Genomic DNA, 21453 nt, shown 5'->3' with positions numbered 1-21453 from the left:
CTATAAATACGTTGAATTTTGAGCTTTTGTGTGTGTCTCTCCCTGTCTTTCTGTTTTCTCTGTTTATCTCTGTCTGTGTCTCTATCTCTGTGTGGTGAATATGTGTGTCAATGTTTTCCTGTGTACATATGTGAAAGCGAAGTCCAAAACCTAACATCTGGCATCTCCCTAAGTCATTCTCATTATTATTATTATTATTATTATCATCATCATCATCATCATTATCATTATTATCTTCATTATTGAGACACTCCTTTTGCTTCTGCCTCCCAAGCACTGAGGTTACAGACATGAGCCATGGTACCCTGTTTTTTAGGTAGATGCCAGGCATCCAAACTCAGGTCCTTTTGCTTGTGACCTGAGAGGGCTGCACCTTTAAGCCATCTCCTCAACCCGGATGTAAGTGTTCTTACAGGCTTTCTTTCTTTTGAGAAAACTAGGAAACAGTTATTTCAGATTCTACAATGTCTGAAAAAAATTACTAGCACTTTTAAAATGGAAAATATTGTTTCATAGCTTTAATGCTAATAATATATTTAAACATATATTATGATCAAATCTAAATCTAGTTAAAATCTCATTGTATGGGTGTCCTCCTGAGATCATGTGCTTGCATAGGGGATGTTGGGTCTGTAAGTTCCAGAATCTCAGGTAGAAAAAGCAAGATATTCATTCATATTGCTGACATCTACATGGAATTAAAAGCCCAAGGCACGATTTGATGCAGTCATGCTTTGATGTAGTCTTAAGGAACTTGGCTGAGCTTGGAGGCAACCACACAAGGACTTGAAGCAGAAAAAAGATATTGGTGGCAGGTGTCCCCAGGGAATCTCATTATCTTCATCTCCTTTACACTCTGCACATTCTGAGCCAAGGTCTGTTAGGATCAAATTGCAGTGTCCTCCTGCCGTTGATTGGGTGAAGCACTTCTACACATGGCAATATCTGTTGCTGGGCTCTGGATCAGCCTGTCCTATTCAAACTGAAAAAAACAAAGAGTCATGTTTCTGTACCCTGATCTACTGCTGGCACAACCAGACAAAGTGTGCTACTTGGATCATTAAAGAAAGCTACAGATGACAAATGCACCCAAGAGATTGTTTCCTTTTCTTTTGTTTTTTAATTCCAAGGAGAAAGCCAGTTTTTCAAGATTGTCAGAAAGTTTAAAAAGAAATTACATCAAGGTCAAGCATTTTGTACTTTTAACCTGCTTAACAATGTTGTAGGATTGCATTATAAACCCCCCCTCTCTCTCTCTGTGTGTGTGTGTGTGTATGTATGTATGTGTGTGTGTGTGAGGGAGACACACACACACACACAGAGAGAGAGAGAGAGAGAGAGAGAGAGAGAGAGAGATTTCGCACAAACATACTGAGAGAGCAACAACTCCAAGAAAACAATTAAAAAAAAATCCTGAGCCTCTGTCTCCTTAGTCTCCTAAATGAAAATGTTTGGGTAAACATTTTCTTTCAATAGTTTTGTTCTTAATCAGCCCTCCCTACACCCTTTTAAATAACGTATGCTCATAAATGTCGAGATGAAACCAATCACGTTGTATGGTAACCTCTAGATGTAACTAAAATGTTTAAAAAAATTTATTTTCTTACTTTCTGTATGAGGTTGGATAGATTTCTCTAGAACTTAACTGGAAGGCCATCTACATCACAAGAGAACTATGCAAGCCAAAGCCAAATTCCAACATGGATGGGAGAGGCTGAGCTTGGAGCAAAGATGACTTCATTAGGGAGAAGAGAGACTCTGAGTCTGTCCACACAGCAGCCAAATGGCTCAGCACATCTGCACTCACCCAGGGAGGCTGCCCTGACAAAGCATCAAAAACACTACACTTGCTACCAAGGAAAAGATCAAGACTTTAAAAAAGTAGTCCAACTGAATGAAATCACAGCTAGTATCCCTCCTTAGTAACCTTCTCAAACTCTTTCTCTTCCTCTCCTGTCCTCCAAAAGAAGGGGAGGGGCGGATCAGATTTTGTGTAAGATTATTCTGATTGAACTAAGAAATGAAGAGTTAGTTTCCAAACACAAGGAATCAGTAAAGACCTTAGCATCTATGAGGTTAGTTTCAAGCAATGCAGATGTTTCCTGAGAGGCAAAACTTTGGCAGTTGCCGTTTGAGTCAGTGACTACCAGTCTCCAATTATTTCATTGGACCACAGAGGGACTCAGAAACACAGAGTTTAATGAAAGCTGCTGAACTGATAATATCAAAAGACCCCATTAGTGTGTCCCTGTTGAGCAAATCAGGAGGTAAAACAGGAAATATTTGTACACAGTATGAGGGACATTTGGAAATACCAGGGTGGGCATGGGAACAGAGAAGTGGAAGAGAACTGTCCTATTTTTAACCCATCACTTAGCAGGATTGTAGTACTAGATAAATGTCATGGACTTAAGATTCTTGTCCCAAAATATGAGCAGTCACATTTTAACACGAGAGTAAATAACTGGAAGTCCAATATCTGTTATAATAATTCAAGCAAACAGCGGAAGTATAAGACTCAGCAAATACTTATCACAAACTGTTCATAACATTCTCTTATTTGTTCAATTCAACAAATAATTTACTGCTCTTTATGCAGTTTTGTAATAGAAAATACAGTTTTCTTATTTCTATTACCCAGATAACCCAGAGGCTTAAAAAAATAATGAAAGCACTTCATTGATTACAAATGTTAGAAGAATGGCAGCTGAACACAACTGTGTCCTTTCCTGGAAACAGTCTTCCCTGAACCTATTCTGATGGCATGTTATAGCAGGGATTGACTTCATTGCACATGGGAGAAATCATGTTTCTTATTTCTGTACAATGGAAATGGTTAAATGGCACAGCTTTAAGGTTTGTTTGGACTCCTGAATGTCTTCCATAGTTGATATTGTACAGTTGTGCCATGTTAAAAGGGATAGAGAGTGAAGAGGAAGCATTAAATTTCATGCTAACAAGAAAAGAAGACCAGGGAGAGTAAACACACAGAGGGTCTCTGGACTGACTACTAGCCACAGGCAGGAATTAAAAACAAGAAAAATTGAGCAACTTGCTAAGAGTGTTCCTGTGTTTCAAGAAGTTAAAAGTGTGATCTTTTAAAAATACATTTTTATCCAGATAATGGTAAGGTATGCCTTTAATCCCAGCACTCAGGAGACAGAGCAAGGTGGATCCTTGAGTAAGAGGTCAGCCTGATCTACAGTGTGAGTTCCAAGATATCTAGGGCTACACAGAGAAACCCTGTCTTAACTGCCTCCTCCTGCAACCCAACTCCCCAAAAAAATCCAGTTTAAAAGCTTTTTCAAAAGAAAACAAAATAAAGTCCAGTTGAGACTGTGCAATGACCCTTCCCATTCCCCCACTTCCACACATATTTTTGGATCCTTTGTCTCCTTTATTCTTCAGTGCCTGCAGCTGCCTCTACCTCCACATCATCTGACAAAATGTCTATCTCATTCTGGATTCCCACAGCAGAAAGTCTGCAGATGAGGAGGCAAGGTCTCCAAACATTGATAAGAAAGCAATGGAGGCGAGGCAGGGAAGGGAGGGAAGATGGGCATTTCAGGCAGCTTTTACTACAGGCAGTATCATTTATTCCAAAGGGGATGGATGATGACTCAGAGATGCCTGTCTCCAAGAGGGTGCGAGTGTGGGGAGAAGAGATTTTAAAGCATCTGGGTACTTGGTTAAAAGCTTCTTCAAAAGGTGTTAATCCTGTACTACAACCACGTGGGAAGCTGTCTGGGCTGTGGTTTTATTTCCACAGGGAAAAGGATTAGGCAGTGCTCTAGGCTAAAAGACATTGAGCTGCGGTGGGGAGGTGAGCTGATGTGCCTTAGAAATGATGAGCGTCAAGGTCTATGAGGAGTGAGAATTGTATTTGCTATAATTCCCATTGTTTTCATCACTATCCAGGTTGAGAAGGTTGCAAAACTAGCAAGAATGAGTTTTTTACTCAGTCAGAGCAGGTTGTAATGGTAAGTCCTAGGACAGATAAAGAAGGGCAATCCTTCCATCTGGAAGCCAAAGTCAGCTTCTCCTTCCTCCAGGACTTTCCCTCCATCTGCCACTCTCATACACTAAGCCACTCTCACATCCTAAGCAAGCACTTCTGACTCAGTCTCTGCCAATCTCTTCAATCCCTACCAAGACCTTCTTTGACTCTCAAAATGTCTCAACTCTGCAAAACAATCTGCAGCCACATGAGAGCTAGCCTGGAAGAGATCGGGGAATCTTAACAGAAACGACAGCAAGAAGGACTATAAATTCACATAAGCAGTGTCTTTTTTTTTTCACTTTACATCCTGATCACTGTCCCCACTTCTGGATCCTTTCCTCTCTCCTTCTCTTCTGAGAGAGTGGAGGCCTTCCCTAGGTATCCCGCTAATCCTGGCACACCAAGTCTCTGCTCTTCTTATCCCACTGAGGCCAGACAAGATAGCCAAGTTAGGGGAATGGGTTCCACAGAAAGGCAACAACTTTTGGGATAGCCCCCACTCTAGTTGTTTGGGACCCACATAAAGACTTAGCTGCACATCTGATACATATGTGCTTGGAGGCCTAAGTCCAGCCTTTATATGCTCTTTGATTGGTGGTTCAGTCTCTGGGAGTCAGTCTCTAAGGGTCCAGGTCTCTTGGTCTTCCTGTGGAGTTCCTATTCCCTTCAGTGTCCATAATTCTTCCTCCAATACTTCCATAAGAGTCCCCAAGCTCCATCCATTGTTTGGCTGTGGGTTTCTGCATCTGGCTGTGGGTTTCTGCATCAGCTGCTGGTCAGAGACTCTCAGAGGACAGCATCCTGTCTGCAAGCATAACAGAATATCTTTAGTAGTATCAGGGATTGGCTTACCCATGGGATGGGTATCTGGTTGGACCTGTTATTGCTTGGCCATCCCCTCAGTCTCAAGCAGGGTCTTTTTATACTGTGATATCTAATTGTAGACATGTTTCTTACATGCAGCTCTCTGATGCAGTGGATATGTGTTCTGTCTCTGACATGTCTCCCTCCTCTCCTTCGCCTGTTTTATTCACCATAACAGTTACTTTTCTCACGACCACAACAGTGGATCCAATACAAAAAGAAGAAAAAAAGGTTCCTTTAGACTCACAGTTCCTGAGCAGTCAGTCTATGGTTGTTCAGACCCATTCAATTGGACAGGACATCATGGCTTCAGAAGTGTGTAGTGAAAGCTAGCTGCCCATTCTTTGGTCAGTTTGAAGCAAAACAAGAAAATGCCAATGGAGGCTGGTTTTCTCCCAGTTCCCTCTTAGTCAGAACCTCAGCCTGTAACGTGGTGTCGATCATGTTCAAGTTGAGTTTGTCGCCATCAACTAATAGTCTCTGGAAATTCCCTGTACACAGACCTAGGAATCACTTCTATATTTACTTTTTCTCATGTGTGTGTGTGTGTGTGTGTGTGTGTGTGTGTGTGTGTGTGTGAAGAAAGGCTGCACCAATTGAGGATATTCTATGCCCTGTGACACATTTATTAGATAATAGCAATGATGAGGATAGGAATAACACATACTCTTTGCTTTGGAGAGGAATTCAAACTCCAATTCCTGGTTGAGGCCACAAGGTTAACATAAAAGAAGAAAGAAGGAGGCAGAGAAGGCAAGAACAGAGATCCATTAGGAGTGTAGTAAACTAGAGAGACCATTGTTGCCTTGTACAAGCTGGTTGTAATGGGATCCCTTGCTCTAGGACTTTAAGATCTTAAAACATTAAGTAAATCAAATAAAATGAACTTTAGGATGACACCTAAGAAAAGGCAGAACACAACCCCAAATTTAAATGGTCCAGCAACAGAGGACAGGACAAGAAAGAGCAGAGTCATTTTACGCCCATTCATTCTTCCCTTTTACTAGTTCCCATCTTTTTCCTTATCAGTAAACATCTTTATCTCTAAAAGGAGAGCATGTTCCACAGAGGTTTGCAAAGGAGCAGAAGCAGGGAGGGAGGAAAAGAGAGGGGGAGGGGGAGGGGGAGGGGAAGGGGAAGGGGAGGGGGAGGGGGAGAGGGAGAGAGAAGTTCAAGGTAGAGAAGATGCTAGTGCATCATCATTTCCGATGAGACAAAGGCAAGATGCCCCAGCCCTTTACTGATCCTGCTCTTTGGGTCATGTGACTCAGTATCTGCTACCAGCAGCTCTGCTTTACTTGAGCTCTTATTCTGGCAGCCAAAAAAACAAAAGAGCCCTTGCAGTGAGGAGGCCAGCTTTGTAGCAGCCAAGTAGCACTCACGTTTTATTTCTCTAAGGGAGTCTTCAGGAATAATACCACTAACTCTGCACTTCTCATGTAGTCTTAAGCAATAGGCTTTCCAGGATTTTATATCCTGGGGACTATATTTCCAGAACTAGAGAGAGAGAGAGAAAGAGAGAGAGAGAGAGAGAATGGTACTTTATAACATAGAAGGAAAACCTAGATACACTCTGGAAAATATAATTATATTTTTAGAGGGAACAAAGAAATAGAAAAACAGATTTTAAGAAGGCATGAACCTGGGGAATAATCAGAGAGTTACTTATAATTAGATACTGTTTCTTGAAATACCCAGAGATATCTCATTAAGACTGAAAGTACGAATGTCACATGCAGAAATTGAGAGAAGATGGTGTTAACCTGGAGACAGAGAGACAGATGAAGCAGTGGGGGAAGGGAGTAGGAAAGAAAAACGCTGAGTATAAATTCACGTTGCTTACCCAATGGAACCAGAAATGGCTTTCTTTTTAATCACTATCTGCTATACCTGTTTGGATGCTCCCTTCTCACCAAGAGATTAGGCATCCTTAATCTTTGGCAGATCCCATAACTCTTTGTATACCTTTAACTAACAAATTCTGTCCTGACATTGTTTAAAAGGACAACCTCATGCCCCAGTTAAGGCTCTCTCCTTATGAAGTTTCCATGTTTGTTGCTCAGGAAGAAGGAAGGAGGGGAAACTGGCTGGCTTTGCTCTCTTTCCCTTTTCCCCTCTTTCTCACTCTGGAGAGGAGGAGCTGCAACAAGGGTGGGCAATAGTTCTCTCTCTCTCTCTCTCTCTCTCTCTCTCTCTCTCTGCCGCTTGTATATATGTGTGTGTGTGTCTGTGTGTCTCTGTGTGTGTGTGTGTCTGTGTCTGTGTGTCTGTGTGCCTTTCCATTTAAAAAAGGAATCGGCAATTTTTTAAAAAATATTCATACGGTATGTTATGCCTTGATATGGGCTATTAGGTTGTTGTCCCAATCAAACCAGTTAATACACTCGTCTGCTTCAGACCGACTCAGCAGGTTTTTAGTATACAATGCAACTTTGCTACCTATGGTTACAATGCTCTAATTAGGCTTCTGGAACATACTGATTAAAAAGTTAAGATTTTACACCCCTTGACCATTTCTCTTGCCTTGTGACTGACTCTAGAATACTATGCTTCATGTCTCTGCTTCTCTGAATTCAACTTATGTAGACTTCAAGCATATGAGAGCTTGCTGCATTTGACTTTGTATTTCTGGTCAACTTCAATTGGTGTAAAACCCTGTAGGCTTATCTGTGTCCTTATAAGTGGCATTATTATAAATGTGTATGTATGTACAGATGTTAATAATTGTAATTCATGTGGATAATTCTTCATTCATCTATCTACTTGAAACATAGAATTTTTTATCTTGTTTTTTTGTGACCAATTCTGTCATAAATATTGAAGTGTGATTGGTTCTTTGAAATGTAATTTTATACTTTTGAAAGACTAAGCCCCAAAGTGGAATTGTTGGAAAATGTTGAAGTGTTAATCTTAGTTTTTGAAGAAACTCTATACTGTTTCAATAATGGATCCATAAATTTGTGTTTTTATAATGAAGTGTGAAATATCCATTTTCCTATATATTTTCTTTCAAAAATTGTTTTGGATTTATATGTTTTATTTGGTGTATGTGAGCATTTTTCCTGCATGTATGTGTGTGCACCGTGTGCATGCCTAGTGCAAATGGAGGTCCGGAAAGGACATTGAAGCCTCTAGAACTGGAGTCACAGATAGATATGAGCTACCATGTGGATGTTGGGAATTGAAGCAAGGTCCTCTGAAACAGCAACAGTGCTTGTAACTGTTGGGCTGTCTCTGTGGGCTCCATATCTTCTTCTTGATATCTTTGTATTCACATCTTGACAGATGTGAAATGATGTTGTCATTTTGATTTTCATTCCCTGATGAATTTTGATATAGAACACTTTGTCTTATCTCTACTGCCCATTTCTGTGTCATCCTTAAAAAAAGCTTCTACCAAAGGCTTCTGTCTATTTTCATTCAGATTACCACTTTTATTTAATTAATTGATTAATCTATTTATTTAAAATATTATTTATTATGTATACAGTGTTCTGCCTGTATGTAAGCCTGCAGCAAAGAAGATGGAACCAGATCTCATTATTAATAATTATGAGCCATCATGTGGGTGCTGAGAACTGAACTCAGGACCTCTGGAAGAACAGCCAGTGATCTTAACCTCTGAGCCATCTCTCCAGCACCAGGTTACCATTTTTAAATGTTAATTTTATCAGATACTTAGATTTTTTGATATCAGTCCTTTATGAGATATTTTTGATCACAACAATATTTTTTTTAAAAAATGATTGTTTCCTTGGCTGTGCAAACCCTTTTTCATTTGATATAATCCACTTGTTTGTTTTTGTTTTATTGTCTGATTGGTGTCATATCAAAAAATGTCCCAAATTATTTCTTCTGTTTTCTTATAGAAGTCTCTTACAGTTTCTGATCCTATGTTTAAATCACTAATATCATTTTAAAGTTGATTTTTACAACATAAGGATCCAATTCCATCTCACCTGCATGTTGTTACCATTCTAACACGTTTTTTCCTGAAGAAATTCTCTTTTTCTCATAATGTACTTTTTTCATGCACTTTCAAAACTTTACTTCAATATATATATATATATATATATATATATATATATATATATATTTACTTACTTCTGTACTTTGTATATTTTCATTTGCCTGTGTCTGTTCTTACAAAGTATCATGCCATTTTGAGTAATATCGTTTTAAAATATAATTTGAAATAAGAAAAAGTGGTTGTTTCCATTTTGTTCACAAAAAATTATAGTTTTATAGTTTTGTAGGCATCTCATTTTTTTCTATTTCTATAACAATGATTATGGTATAGTTTGAACATGTCTCCCACAGCTTATATACTGAAATCTCAGCATGCCTATGAAGAGAGATTGGAGGAAGTCAGGGCCTAGTAGGAAGTAATGAGATCATTGGAAATATCACCTTTAGAATGGATCAATGTAATTTTCATGGAATTAAGGATAGCTCCATCAAAAACAGCTTGTTAGAAAAAGACAAATTTTGGCTCCTTAATACCTCTTGTGTCTAGTCTCAACTTGTGATCTTATCATGATGATGTATAGCCAGAAGGTCCTCACGAGAGGCAAACAAATGTCATTGCTATGTTCTTACTCCTCCAAACTGTGAACTAATAAAAACGTTACCCAGGCAGATACTCTGCTCTAACAGTAGGAAGTAGACTGATACAAACAGAATCTTGATATACTGCATTAACTCTGTAGATGATAATTTATTGTTAATCCATGCACTATTTAAGTGATTTTGTATTGTAGGTGTGTGTATGTTCTTGTGTGCACAGGTGCACACTTGCATGGGTACACATGTGTGTGAAGTTGGACTAGTGCATGTATGTGCGTGTCTGGAAGCCAGAAGACAACTTTAGGTGTCATTTATGCAGTTCTGCATGGTTCCACTTGCTCTACAACTACTCAGAGACCATTCATAATAATTTTTAAACAATTTTTTATTAGATATTTTCTTCATTTACAATTCAAATGCTATTCCAAAAGTCCCTTATACCCTCCCCCCACCCTGCTCTCCAACCCACCCACTCCCGCTTCCTGGCCCTGGTATTCCCCTGTATTGGAGCATATAATCTTTGCAAGACCAAGGGCCTCTCCTCCCAATGATGGCCGATTAGGCCATCTTCTGCTACATATGCAGCTAGAGACACAAGCTCAGGGGGTACTAGTTAGTTCATATTGCTGTTCTTCCTATAGGGTTACAGACCCCTTCAGCTCCCTGGGTACTTTCTCTAGCTCCTACACTGGGGATCATGTGTTCCATCCAATAGATGATTCTGAGCCTCTACTTCTGTATTTGCCAGGCACTGGCATAGCCTCACTAGAGTCAGCTATATCACGGTCCTGTTGGCAAAATCTTGCTGGCATATGCAATTGTGTCTGCGTTCGGTGGTTGATTATGGTATGGATCCCCGAATGGGGCAGTCTCTGCATGGTCCTTCCTTCCGTCTCATCTCCAAACTTTGTCTCTGTAACTCCTTACATGGGTATTTTCCCTCATTGGCCTGGAGGTATCGAGGTAACTACCTGTCTCCACTTCTCCAGCTCTGGGATTTCAATTACATACTCTACATCAAGATCTTTGTTTTTAATATGGGTTTTGAGGATTCAAGTGAAGTTCTGGTGCTTGCAAAACAATCACTTTATTACGTGAGCTATGTCCACAGCCCACAAGTGATGCTTTTATGCTGATTCTGTATGTTTTCATCTTATTGAGTCCATTTGTTCCATCAGTATGCTTTCTGTTTTTAATGACAGATTCTCTATGGCTGAGTGGGTCTTTTTAAAAAGAGGTGTATTCATCTCGTAATCCTGGAGGTTAGGAGGGTCATGCTATCAGCTTGAGGAATGCCTTCCTAACTATGTCACAATGATGTCATAGCAGGAATTCAATCAGAAGAGAGAAATATCATATGATGAGACAGGAAAGCAGAGAGCACATTTTTCCTCCTTCCCTCCCTCCCCCTTTCTTCGTTTCTTTCTCTAACCAGTCTCTTGTGCTTCAAAAGGAAGCTTTATGAAATTCCAAAGATTTCTATGAAAAGTAAGAAAGTTTTACAAATCATATACATATATGATCAGAAACTTATACCCAGGATATCAAAGGAACTCAACATTTCAAGGACAAATAATCTTGATTTTAAAGGGATGTACGAATGAGCATTTCCTTAAAATGTGCATGCATGTGTGCATCTGTGTGTGTGTGTGTGTGTGTAAATTACTGTGAAATTCATTTAAAAATTCTCAGAATTATTCTTAGTAAGGGAACACAAGTCAAAACCAAAGTAGTAGGTACTACTCCACACTTGCTAGGATAGTGAAATGGAACACCAGATAATCACAAGTGCTGGCAAGAATGAGGAGGAGTGAGATTGTTCGTCCACTGTCAACTGAAGTGCAAGCGCTGCAGCCACTTTGGAAAGCAGTGCTTGAGTTTCTCGAAAAGCTAAGGATAGGAGAGACTGTTTCACCACACAGAAATGAGAACATAAATCCTTGATCATGAAAATTTGTAGCAATATCAGTTATAGCAAACAAGAACTAGAAGCAAATCAAAGTCCTTTAACTAATGAATGAATAAAGAAGATACAATGTGCCCAGGCAACAAAATATTATTTTTTGTTAAAAGAAAATGATGAAGGTGGGCAGTGGTGGCGCATGCCTTTAATTCCAGCACTTGGGAGGCAGAGGCAGGCAGATTTCTGAGTTTGAGGTCAGCCTGGTCTACAGAATGAGTTCCAGGACAGCCAGGGCTACACAGAGAAACCCTGTCTCAAGAAACCAAAAATAAATAAATAAAATAAGAAAAAAAGAAAAAGAAAAAGGAAATGATGAGCTGGTATGGTCTATGTCATGGATAGACCCTCAAAACACACTAGAGGAAGGAAAGTAGTTACAAATGACCATGTCTTGAGTGGTCATGGTATGAATGACAATACAGACAGAAAGAATGTGGCTCAGGCCAGGGAACAAAGGACAGGACAGAGTGATTATTAATGGTCATGTGGACTCATTTTGTGGTAATGAGCAGATTCTGCAGTGTATTAGCAGTGATGGATGCTTAGCTCTCTTAATTTACTAAAACTCATTTAATTGTATCATTTAAATGATAAATTGTCTGGTATGTAAATTACATTGCTTAATAGTATTACCAGAAAACTGAATGTATGCTTTTGAGAAATGACCTTGGATACCTGTTTAAATTGAAGGCATGAAACTCTTCTCCAGACCTAGTAAATTAGAATTTCTATGAATAAACTATACTACATTTAGCATACAAGAATTCATAGAAATCATTTTTGCATGTGTTGTGGGGTATGTGTATATGTTTTGCATGCATGTCTGCACATGTGTTGGCATGCATGTGTGTGTGTGTGTATTTGCATACACAGGTGTGCTTATAGATTGGAAAGTCAGTGACTGATATCAGTTTCTTCTCCCATCACTCCTCATTTTATGGTCTGAAGCGAGGTCTCCCAATTGAAGGCAAGTTGACCAATTTAACTAGTCTGCCTATCTGTCCTAAGCATTCTCTGACCAGACTCCCAGTATTGGAATTGTATGTATTCCACTATACTGGCCTGGCATTTACTAAGTGCTGGGAAATCCAAATCTCAGTTCGTGTATGACACTTATACAGCAAGTACTTTACTCACTGGGAGATCTCTGTGCCCCAGGAATCCTGCTTATGTGTACTCCATTTGCTAACCAACAACTAGTGTATCCAACAAGTGAGTTACACTGAGTAACTCACTGTAGCTTCTGCTCCAGTTTTTCCCAGTTACAGGAATGGCTTGTGAAATACTGCACTAAGAAATGGCTTAAATAAAAATGAATGCAGCCAACCACTGGACTGAGCACGGGGTCCCCAATAGAGGATTTAGAGAGAGAACTGAAGGAGCTGAAGGGGTTTGCAAACCTATAGGAAGAACAAAAATATCAACCAACCAGACCCCCCAGAGCTCCCAGGGACTAAGCCACCAACCAATTGGAGCAACCCATGGCCCCAGCTGCATATGTAGCAGAGGATGGCCTTGTCGGGCATCAATGGAAGGAGAGACCCTTGGTCCTGTGAAGGCTCTATGCCCCAGCGTATGGGAATGCCATGGTGTGGAGGAGGAGTGGGTGGGTGGGGGAACACCCTCATAGAAACAAGGGGAGGGGGAGGGGATAGGGGATTTCCGGGGGGAGGGGGGAGGTTACTGGGAAAGGGGATAACATTTGAATTGTAAATAAAGAAAATATCCAATAAAAAAAAAGACATGCTGAAAAAAATGAATTCTTTTCATGGTATTACTAAGGGTAGCTAGGTGCAAGATTCTGTCTTTCAACTTTCACATGGTTATGTTCAATGTTCTGTGTGACTAAAGTGTTCAGGAGGCTCGGTGTATTCAGCACATTTTCCCTTTAATACCTTCAGCTTACCATGAATTTGCCAGGGCACAATCCCATATAAGGTTAGGAACATCTCTCCCTATGAAAGTGGCTCTTTTCACTGGAAGAGACAGCTAGCCATTCTTTTCTGAATAGGCCTTTCCCCTTTTATACCACAGTGGGTCATAGTTCCTAGAAAAGACATTCTCCAGAGTTCTTATAGTCAGACAGGGCAATAACACTAAATTCTGACTAATGTGTGTGAAAGTGATGGAAGCAACATCTGGGATATGATCTGGAAGCATGGCGCATGACTTTCTCTCTCCTTCATCTGTTCTGCTGTTTATGACACATTGATGTGGGTTCAGTTTTCTTTATGAGGACACCTTCAGGATGTCGGAAAGAAAGAGAAGGCAAGGTCCAATCTATTCACATGCAGTTATTTACCCACACCACAGGAGAAACAGATTCACAATAACACAAACACTCTGGGTTACAGTGGCTGAATCAAGAGTCTTAATGGATGGACTCAGCTACCACATACAGTTGTCTGGTCTAAGTAACTGCTCATTTTGTAACTCTGTATATACATGGTTTCACAGAATCCTATCCATTTTTTTCAGAACAGGATACCACTAAAAGATTAGGCCACACAGTCAGGAAACACTTGGTTAATCTCAAAGAATTAAAATATGTTTCTTTCATTATACAATGAGATACAGTAATATCTCAGCATTCTTAAGGAAAAGATAGAAATACTGTAAGTACTAAAATCAGCACTTATGTTTGTTAGAAATAAGAAATGTAAAGAAACACAAGGGTGAAATCAGCCTTCATGTGGAAAGTTTTTTCAGTGTTCTCAGAGACCAGGACAAAAAGCTGTGCATAGGAGCAGTTGCCACTTCTATAGCCAGAGATCCATCACTAGCATCCATGACTATGGCATGTGAACACCCACATTTCACATGCATGTGCCAGCACAGCAATTGGACTTACTAAGAACAGTTTCTAGCCATAATGACTTGATCTGTGAACTAAATGTGTGGTTTGAGGATAGAATCCATAACTAGATTCGGGGGGGTCCAACTTAAATAAAAGAGTGAAGACTTTAAATATTTGATATTTGGCTAGCCATTAATTTTGAAGGGTCTAATTTTATTTTCTACAAAAGTGTGCTTTAGTTGGTAGATATATCCAGTAAACATCAAAGTAATTTTCAGGTTGAAAAAACAAATTGAGCGCATGTATTTTTTTTAACCAGCATGGCATTCATATCTGTTTGCTGTCTTATTAAAGTATCATTTTTTTATGCTTACAGGAAGTATAACAATGCCCTGAGTGCCAGTCGCTTTAACACAGGGGTTTAATATTAGAAATCACAAAGTTGGGTTTCAGTCTCCGCAGACCCTAAGAAATATTTTTCTAAAAATACCTTGGGTTCATGGTTTAAGTGAAACATTTTCTCTTACTTTGAAAGGTCAAATAATTTTCCATTTGGGAAGATATATTCCATAGGAATTGAAATGTTCTCAAAAGCAAGCTGTTTTTAACTCATTGTATTTCCCTACACGTGAATGATGACTATGCTACAAACAAAGCACTCTGTTACTATATCATATGTTGGATTTCTGGTGATGTCAAGTATTTAATGTGCTTGAAGTAGATATGCATTGCTAAGTGTAAGCTGATCTCTTGTTCTTCCAGGAGCTGAAAAACTGAGTGTTTGGGCACAGGTCCCTGGACATGCTAAGCTTATTGCTGGGGGATTAGTGTGTGGAAATAACTGTTAATCACAGTGAAATAGTGATTTAACAACAACTATGACCTAAAATGCTGAAATGTTCTGTTGCCAGTACTAGTTTGTTTTTAATTGAATAGGGAAAGTGCCATTAGAGCTTTAAAAGGAGTTCTAATTGGTTAAAGTAAACATCCAAGTCTGACATTGATTTCCAGTTTCTGTCTGATTCTATCCACTCATCACATAATCTCCTTTTTATCAAAACCAAAATATTTTGTTTCCAGGGTCATACTTATCCAAAACGTTACAAAAGATACTACCATCGCAAATGAGCTTTAAGCTCATTCACTTTCTAAACACAGATTATGATGGCAACAAAAACAATAATAATACAAATATATGACTAACAGCTTTGGACTGTTGAACACTTAACACAGACTAAGCACAATCTTCACGATGATATTGAAATAGTAGTGGATATTATTATCCTAGTTTGCGGGAGATTAATTGAACTTGAGAAAGGGAATTACCTCCACCATCTGAGACCAGACTAACCCGCACTACTACGTTGTATAAGCCTTGTATGTTTATCTGTGTTTCCATGTTTTAAGAGGAGTTAAGAGGAAGACGTTTAGGGGTAGGAAAAGCAGAAATGAGATTATAGGAAGCGAGTTCATCTCTGTTTTGAAAAAAAAAAAACAACAAATAGAATTAACATGCTCTACTTGAGACAGGGCCATTCTCTGGGTCAAAGCACATCCTTTACGAGGGAAAGGTCACAAGTGAGTCTTCCGAGTAAGCATTTTGTGGGCTGTCACATCCTCAGCACTTCTTCTCCAGAGTGGAGCAGAACAGAGTAGACACCTCTGCCCTATTCCTCTTGAGAAGGGGGTTGGGGAGCAGTTGGTGGCCTAACTACTTATCACTTTCAAGTGGCCACAGCATGGTTGAGTGCCCTGTAAATCCTTCCATCCTGAGCACTGATAAACACTGTTCCAGGAATATTTTACTTTGATTTTGAGAATTGAGTTCCTATGCCATTCATTTGTATATAAAATGTAAAGCAACAAAAATAAATAAATAAATAAGTTGCCCGTCTTTTTCCATTGCTCTTACTCCATCAAATGCTGCTTTTTACACCCCACCCCCACGCCTCTCCCTTATGCTTCAAAGTATTACAGCATGATAGCACTAGCCTTGACATCAGTCCCCAAAGATAGAAATGTTCTTGAAGTAAGCACAGTAGAACTTTGTGTAAGAACTTTGCCTATGTTCTCAGACTCTTATCAGGGCCGGAGGTAGTCATAATAAATACACAGTGCAACTTCAAAATCTTCAGGAAATTGTGGCCTCCAAAGCCAAAGCCAAATGAAAGTCTGTGGGAGTTTCTCCAAAGTTAATGCCATCTTTATAAATTGGAATAATAATCTATAAAGGTAAAACCAAAGACCAATTAAGGAGGATACCAGGGAAGATTGTAAAAAATGAGAAGATTGTAAATACAGGGATAAATATTAGAGGTTTACATCACCTTGCAAGACATTGACTGGTTAAGAATCAGACTCCGTAAGGAAAATCAGAGGTCAAGATTTGGTATTGAAGTTCTTCACATTTGTAAAGATTTGGAGAGCTACAAAAATAGTCCTGCGACAAGTTTACACATGCAGAACCTTACCGAGTGTGCTTCTGAGCCTCTGCTCTTTATTAAAGGAACCTCAAGGTACCCTTTTGGCATGTAAACTTTCTTGTCCAGATGAGAAAAGCCTTTTTCTGTTTGTTGTTGTTTTGTTTTTCAAGACAGGGATTTTCTGTGTAGCTCTCCCTGTCTATAAACCAGGCTGGCCTTAAACTCACAGAGATCCTCCTGCTCTGCCTCCCAAGTAGGGGGATTAAAGGCATGCACTGCCACTGCCACTGCCCTGATCAGCACTGTCCTTTTATTAATACAGCACTCAAAAATGCCAAGCCCATAGATAGGATCCTGAATCACACATCACAACTTCAAGTGGCTACAGAGGAAAGTGAATTTTATGTTTAAATACTCACAGAAATTATATTAGCCTAATGAACAGCTTTCATATTCTAGAAATTTCCAACTCAAATATATAATGATTCTTTTTTTTTTTAACAAGTTAATCTATAAAGGCGGGGTAATTTCTCTGCTTGTGAAGATGCTGCTTCCTTCATGCCTTCTGCTTCCCTTTGGAGACATTGTCTCCCTAGTCTGTGAACTTTCCTTTGCCACACAGCTTTACCCAGCTAGAAAATGAATTCAAATCGGGTTAAATTTACATTATTCTATGAAGTTTTCTTCAATGGTCCCCACGCCCACTTCCTGATGCCCTTCAGCCTTCCCCATACTAGCTCCTTCAAGAAGGGGCTTCCCTTGCTCCCTTACACTGCAGGCTACAGCCTACAGGTTATTTGGAACTCTGAAAGCAAACACCACAGTGCTACATTGTCAGCTGGTTGGTCATAGGCAGGGTTTTCTACTTGTATACTGGTATTCTGGAGTGATGCTTGATGCCCAGGTCATCTGAAAATGTCCCCATGAAGTGACTGATGAAAAAACACACACCTGGGTTGGGTTTCTCTGTTAGAGAGAGACACTTCCCATCCTTAAAAGAACCTAATTCACTTTTCTTTTCTTTTTTTTAATTTGAAAATTATTCCTGGATTTCTTCAATTAGCCATCTGGTTTAAACTCAGGCTTGCTAGGTGAGTATACTTTAAATAGTTTACTTTATTCTACCTTCCTAATAGAACTCTTGGATTGTTGGGGGGGGGGAGGTGTGTGAAGAGGGGGGAGGGAGAGAGTCTGCGTCCAGCCAGAGTTCCTGTGCTCTGGGCAGGCAGACACAGGAGGACTGCAGGATGCTTTCCATGGGACGGACCCCAGGTGGGCATCTGGCTGTATGAAGCCACTGACCCCACACGGCGGCCGGGTGGAGGGAGGGTGAACAAGGGGCAGCCTCCAGTACCAGGTTCTCAGTCTCTGGCATACCAAGATGGATACTGTGGAGGAGCTGAGAACAGAATAGGGGCCCCAAGCCACACTCGGCCCTGGAGGGGAGAGGAAGAGAGGTCATGGGTAGAGGAGGGTGCTATGTGGTTCCCACATAGGTGAGTGTCTTTAGTCTGGGCCTTGATAAACAGAGACAGTCTATGGTTTTAGAGCTTTATTGTAGAAATACGGGGAAAGAGAAAAGATAAAAGGAGAGAGACAAGCCATGGCTAAGAGGAGAGAAGGGGGAAGGGAAAGAGAGTTAGAGGGTAAGAAAAGTGAAATTTTAGAGAGAGAGAGAGAGAGAGAGAGAGAGAGAGAGAGAGAGAGAGAGAGAGAGGTAAAAGCTTAGAGAGAGAGTAAGGAAAGTAAAAGCTTAAGAGAGTGAGGAGGGGCCAAACAGCCCCTCTTATAGAGGGCTGTGTTATCTTGCTGTTGCTAGGTAACTGTGAGGAAGAGTCTAGCCTGAAGGCCAGAAGCTTGGGACATTGTCTACATGACTGAAAGCCACGAGTCTCTCCTGTGGGGGCTGTGGGGGCAGTAACTTCAACAGGAGCCAGGGTTCCAGGAGACATGAGGAAATGCCTACCGTCCCATGTAGGTGGAAATTATCACCCACAGGTACTACTGGGGTTCAAGACCTCAGCTCCACTGGAGACCAGGCTGTCTGCACATAGCCCGTTGCCCCACATTAGATCTCCTAGTTTGAGTCAGAGATTGCCATCCAGACTGAAACTCTCCTCCCTCCTCTCTTCCTATTACCACCCTCACAAATCCCTCCACCCTTTACTCTCTCTCCTTCTCTGAGGGAGGGAAGCCACTCCCCCCCACCACCACTCCATCCTGGGACATCTAGTATCAGCAGGACTAGGCACTTCCTCTTCCACTGAGATCCAACCAGGTAGTCCAGGGAGGCCCCGCTCCAATTCTTAGAGGACCCTCATAAAGACCAAACTATACATCTGCTACAAATGTGTAGGGGACTTAGGTCCAGCCCTTACATCTTGGTTGGCAGTTCAGTTTCTGTAAGCCCCCATAGACCCAGGTTAGCTGATTCTGTTGGTCTTTCTGTGGTGTCCTTGACCCCCCCCCCCAGCCCACTCAATTTTAACCTAGACTCTTCTACAAGACTCCCGGTTCTCTACCTGATGTTTGACTGTGGATCTCTTCATTTGTTTCTACTGGCTCCTGGATGAAACCTCTTAGGAAACAGTTATTCTAGGTTCCTGTCTATTCTTTCCAAGTCTCCATACCTAGAAGCAACTCTCATAAAGAATCCATGATCAGATTAGTCCTAAGAAATTGTTTTCATATTTAAAATCTGAGGGAAATATCTCCTCTTGACTTCATCATTATACAAGACAGTTGTATTGTAATACATATTTTGTCATGTAACTAGGCATTATATTCATATACAGTTATCAACTATAGCAACTACATTTAGTTTTCATGAGCCTGGAATTCTCTAGAGATGGATGGTGATGGTGTCTATATAGCAAACTCGATAGATGTTTAATGCCATTGGATTCTAATCTTTAAAGGAGGATAAATTTAAGGCTGGGGAAATGGTGCAGAGGTAAGGGCAACTTTCACTAAACTCCATGACTGGAGTTTGGTTCTTGAAACCTATATAGTAGAAAAACAGAACACTCTTCTAAAAGTGGTCTTCTGACTTCTATACATCAGACACACACACACATCCAAAATGCATACTCTCTCTCTCTTCCACAAATAAATAAATAAATGCAAAAAATAAAATATATTTAAAATAATACATTTAATGTTAATCATATACTCTAGATTTTACAAAATACTTTGAGTGGCATGCCATAACCATTGAATGTGTACAATACACAGTATATTGACCACACTCTGTACATATATACTTGTATATATACACAGTAGCCATGAACATATCTTTGAAAGATGTAACGTCCCTTTGCTTCAGCCCTGTGCCCATCTGCAGCCTTCTCACCACCCCTACTTCTACTTTCAGTAACTAATGTGTCTCTACAGACTATTCCGTATTTTCTAGAATTTTTGTCAGTGTATCCACAAATACTCTGCTTTGTGGAGCTGTTGCTACCTCTCTCTGTCTCTCTCTCTCTCTCTCTTTCTCTCTCTCTTTCTTTCTTTCCTTTCTCTCTCTTCTTTCTTTCTTTCTTTCTTTCTTTCTTTCTTTCTTTCTTTCTTTCTTTCTTTCTTTCTTTCCTTCCTTCTTTCTTTCTTTCTTTTTTGTTGCGGCCCGACCAGCAGTCCATAACGTGAACGGTTCAACTGAGGATGGCAGCTCGAGCTGAAAAGAGAGGAAGCTAGACGGGGAGGGAGAAGGAACGAGGCCAAGACAAGATCATCCTGTTCAAAGCCCCATTTTACTAGTTTCGACATCCAGTTATAAAGGATGGGGGAGGAAACCCGATTTCCCGCCAAGTAACTCGGGGTCCAGTAGCAGGATGAACACGTGTGTGGCTCCAAGCAGCAAAGCGACAGGGTCCAGCAGTGGGCGTGGCAGAACGAATGAGCAGGAAGCTCCACCCCTGAGCAGACAGGTTCCAGGCTGGGTGAGGGGGAGGCTACACTTTTTTCTTTCTCTCTCTTACTTATGTTACTGTATCAAAAGAACATTCCCTCATTCTTCTATTTTTTTTCCTGGAAAGTAGCTCATGGTGTAGATTACATCACAGTCTGTTTATCCATTCCTTATTGATACTCACTTGCATTCTTTCCAGTAATTTGGTAATTACAAATGAATATGTTAAATGGACATTAACTCACAGTCTTCTTATGGAACTATGTTTCCACTCCCTTGATACATGAGATATCTCCATCACAGAGAAGGGGTATTTCTAATTAAAAACAAACAAACAAACAAATAAACAAACACATTAAAATAGCAGATAAACTCTTTCCAAGACATTTTGTCCAGTGGTTTAGTTGTTTCCATTCAGGGAATAGATGTAGCCCTCACATTCCTTCTTAGTCAGATGTATGTGCTCTGTGTCCACATTTTTGTGTTGCAAACAGTTACATTTATCAGACAAACCAAGAAACATGTAATCATTAACTGGAATAGCAACCATATGTTGTGCTTTCAAATATATCTTGCAATGAACACAAAATAGCTAGTCCATTATTTATAGTTTGATACATCTTATTATTTATTTCTGTATAGTAATTTAGAAGTAAGCAGGCTCTAATTTTTAAATTTTTAACTTGGAAAAAAAGAGAAACAAGAAAGGTCATCTTTCCATGGCCAACCAACTAGTTGATTTTTATATCATTTCCATTAGTACCAGAAAGGACTATGGCAATAAAGTGGCTTAGCAGTGGACACACTCAATAAGAACTTAATAAGTGAAAATTACCAATTCAGTGTGAATAGCTTGGTAGAAACCCAATTACATATCAGCTGAGCACAAAGGATAGATAGTTGGAAGTAATCTTTACTTTATCCCATTGACTT

Source organism: Mus caroli, unplaced genomic scaffold (genome assembly GCF_978045245.1).
Source record: "Mus caroli unplaced genomic scaffold, Mus_caroli_1 scaffold_15, whole genome shotgun sequence".
NCBI classification, from domain to species: domain Eukaryota; kingdom Metazoa; phylum Chordata; class Mammalia; order Rodentia; family Muridae; genus Mus; species Mus caroli.
Note: the sequence above shows the minus strand (reverse complement) of the source record.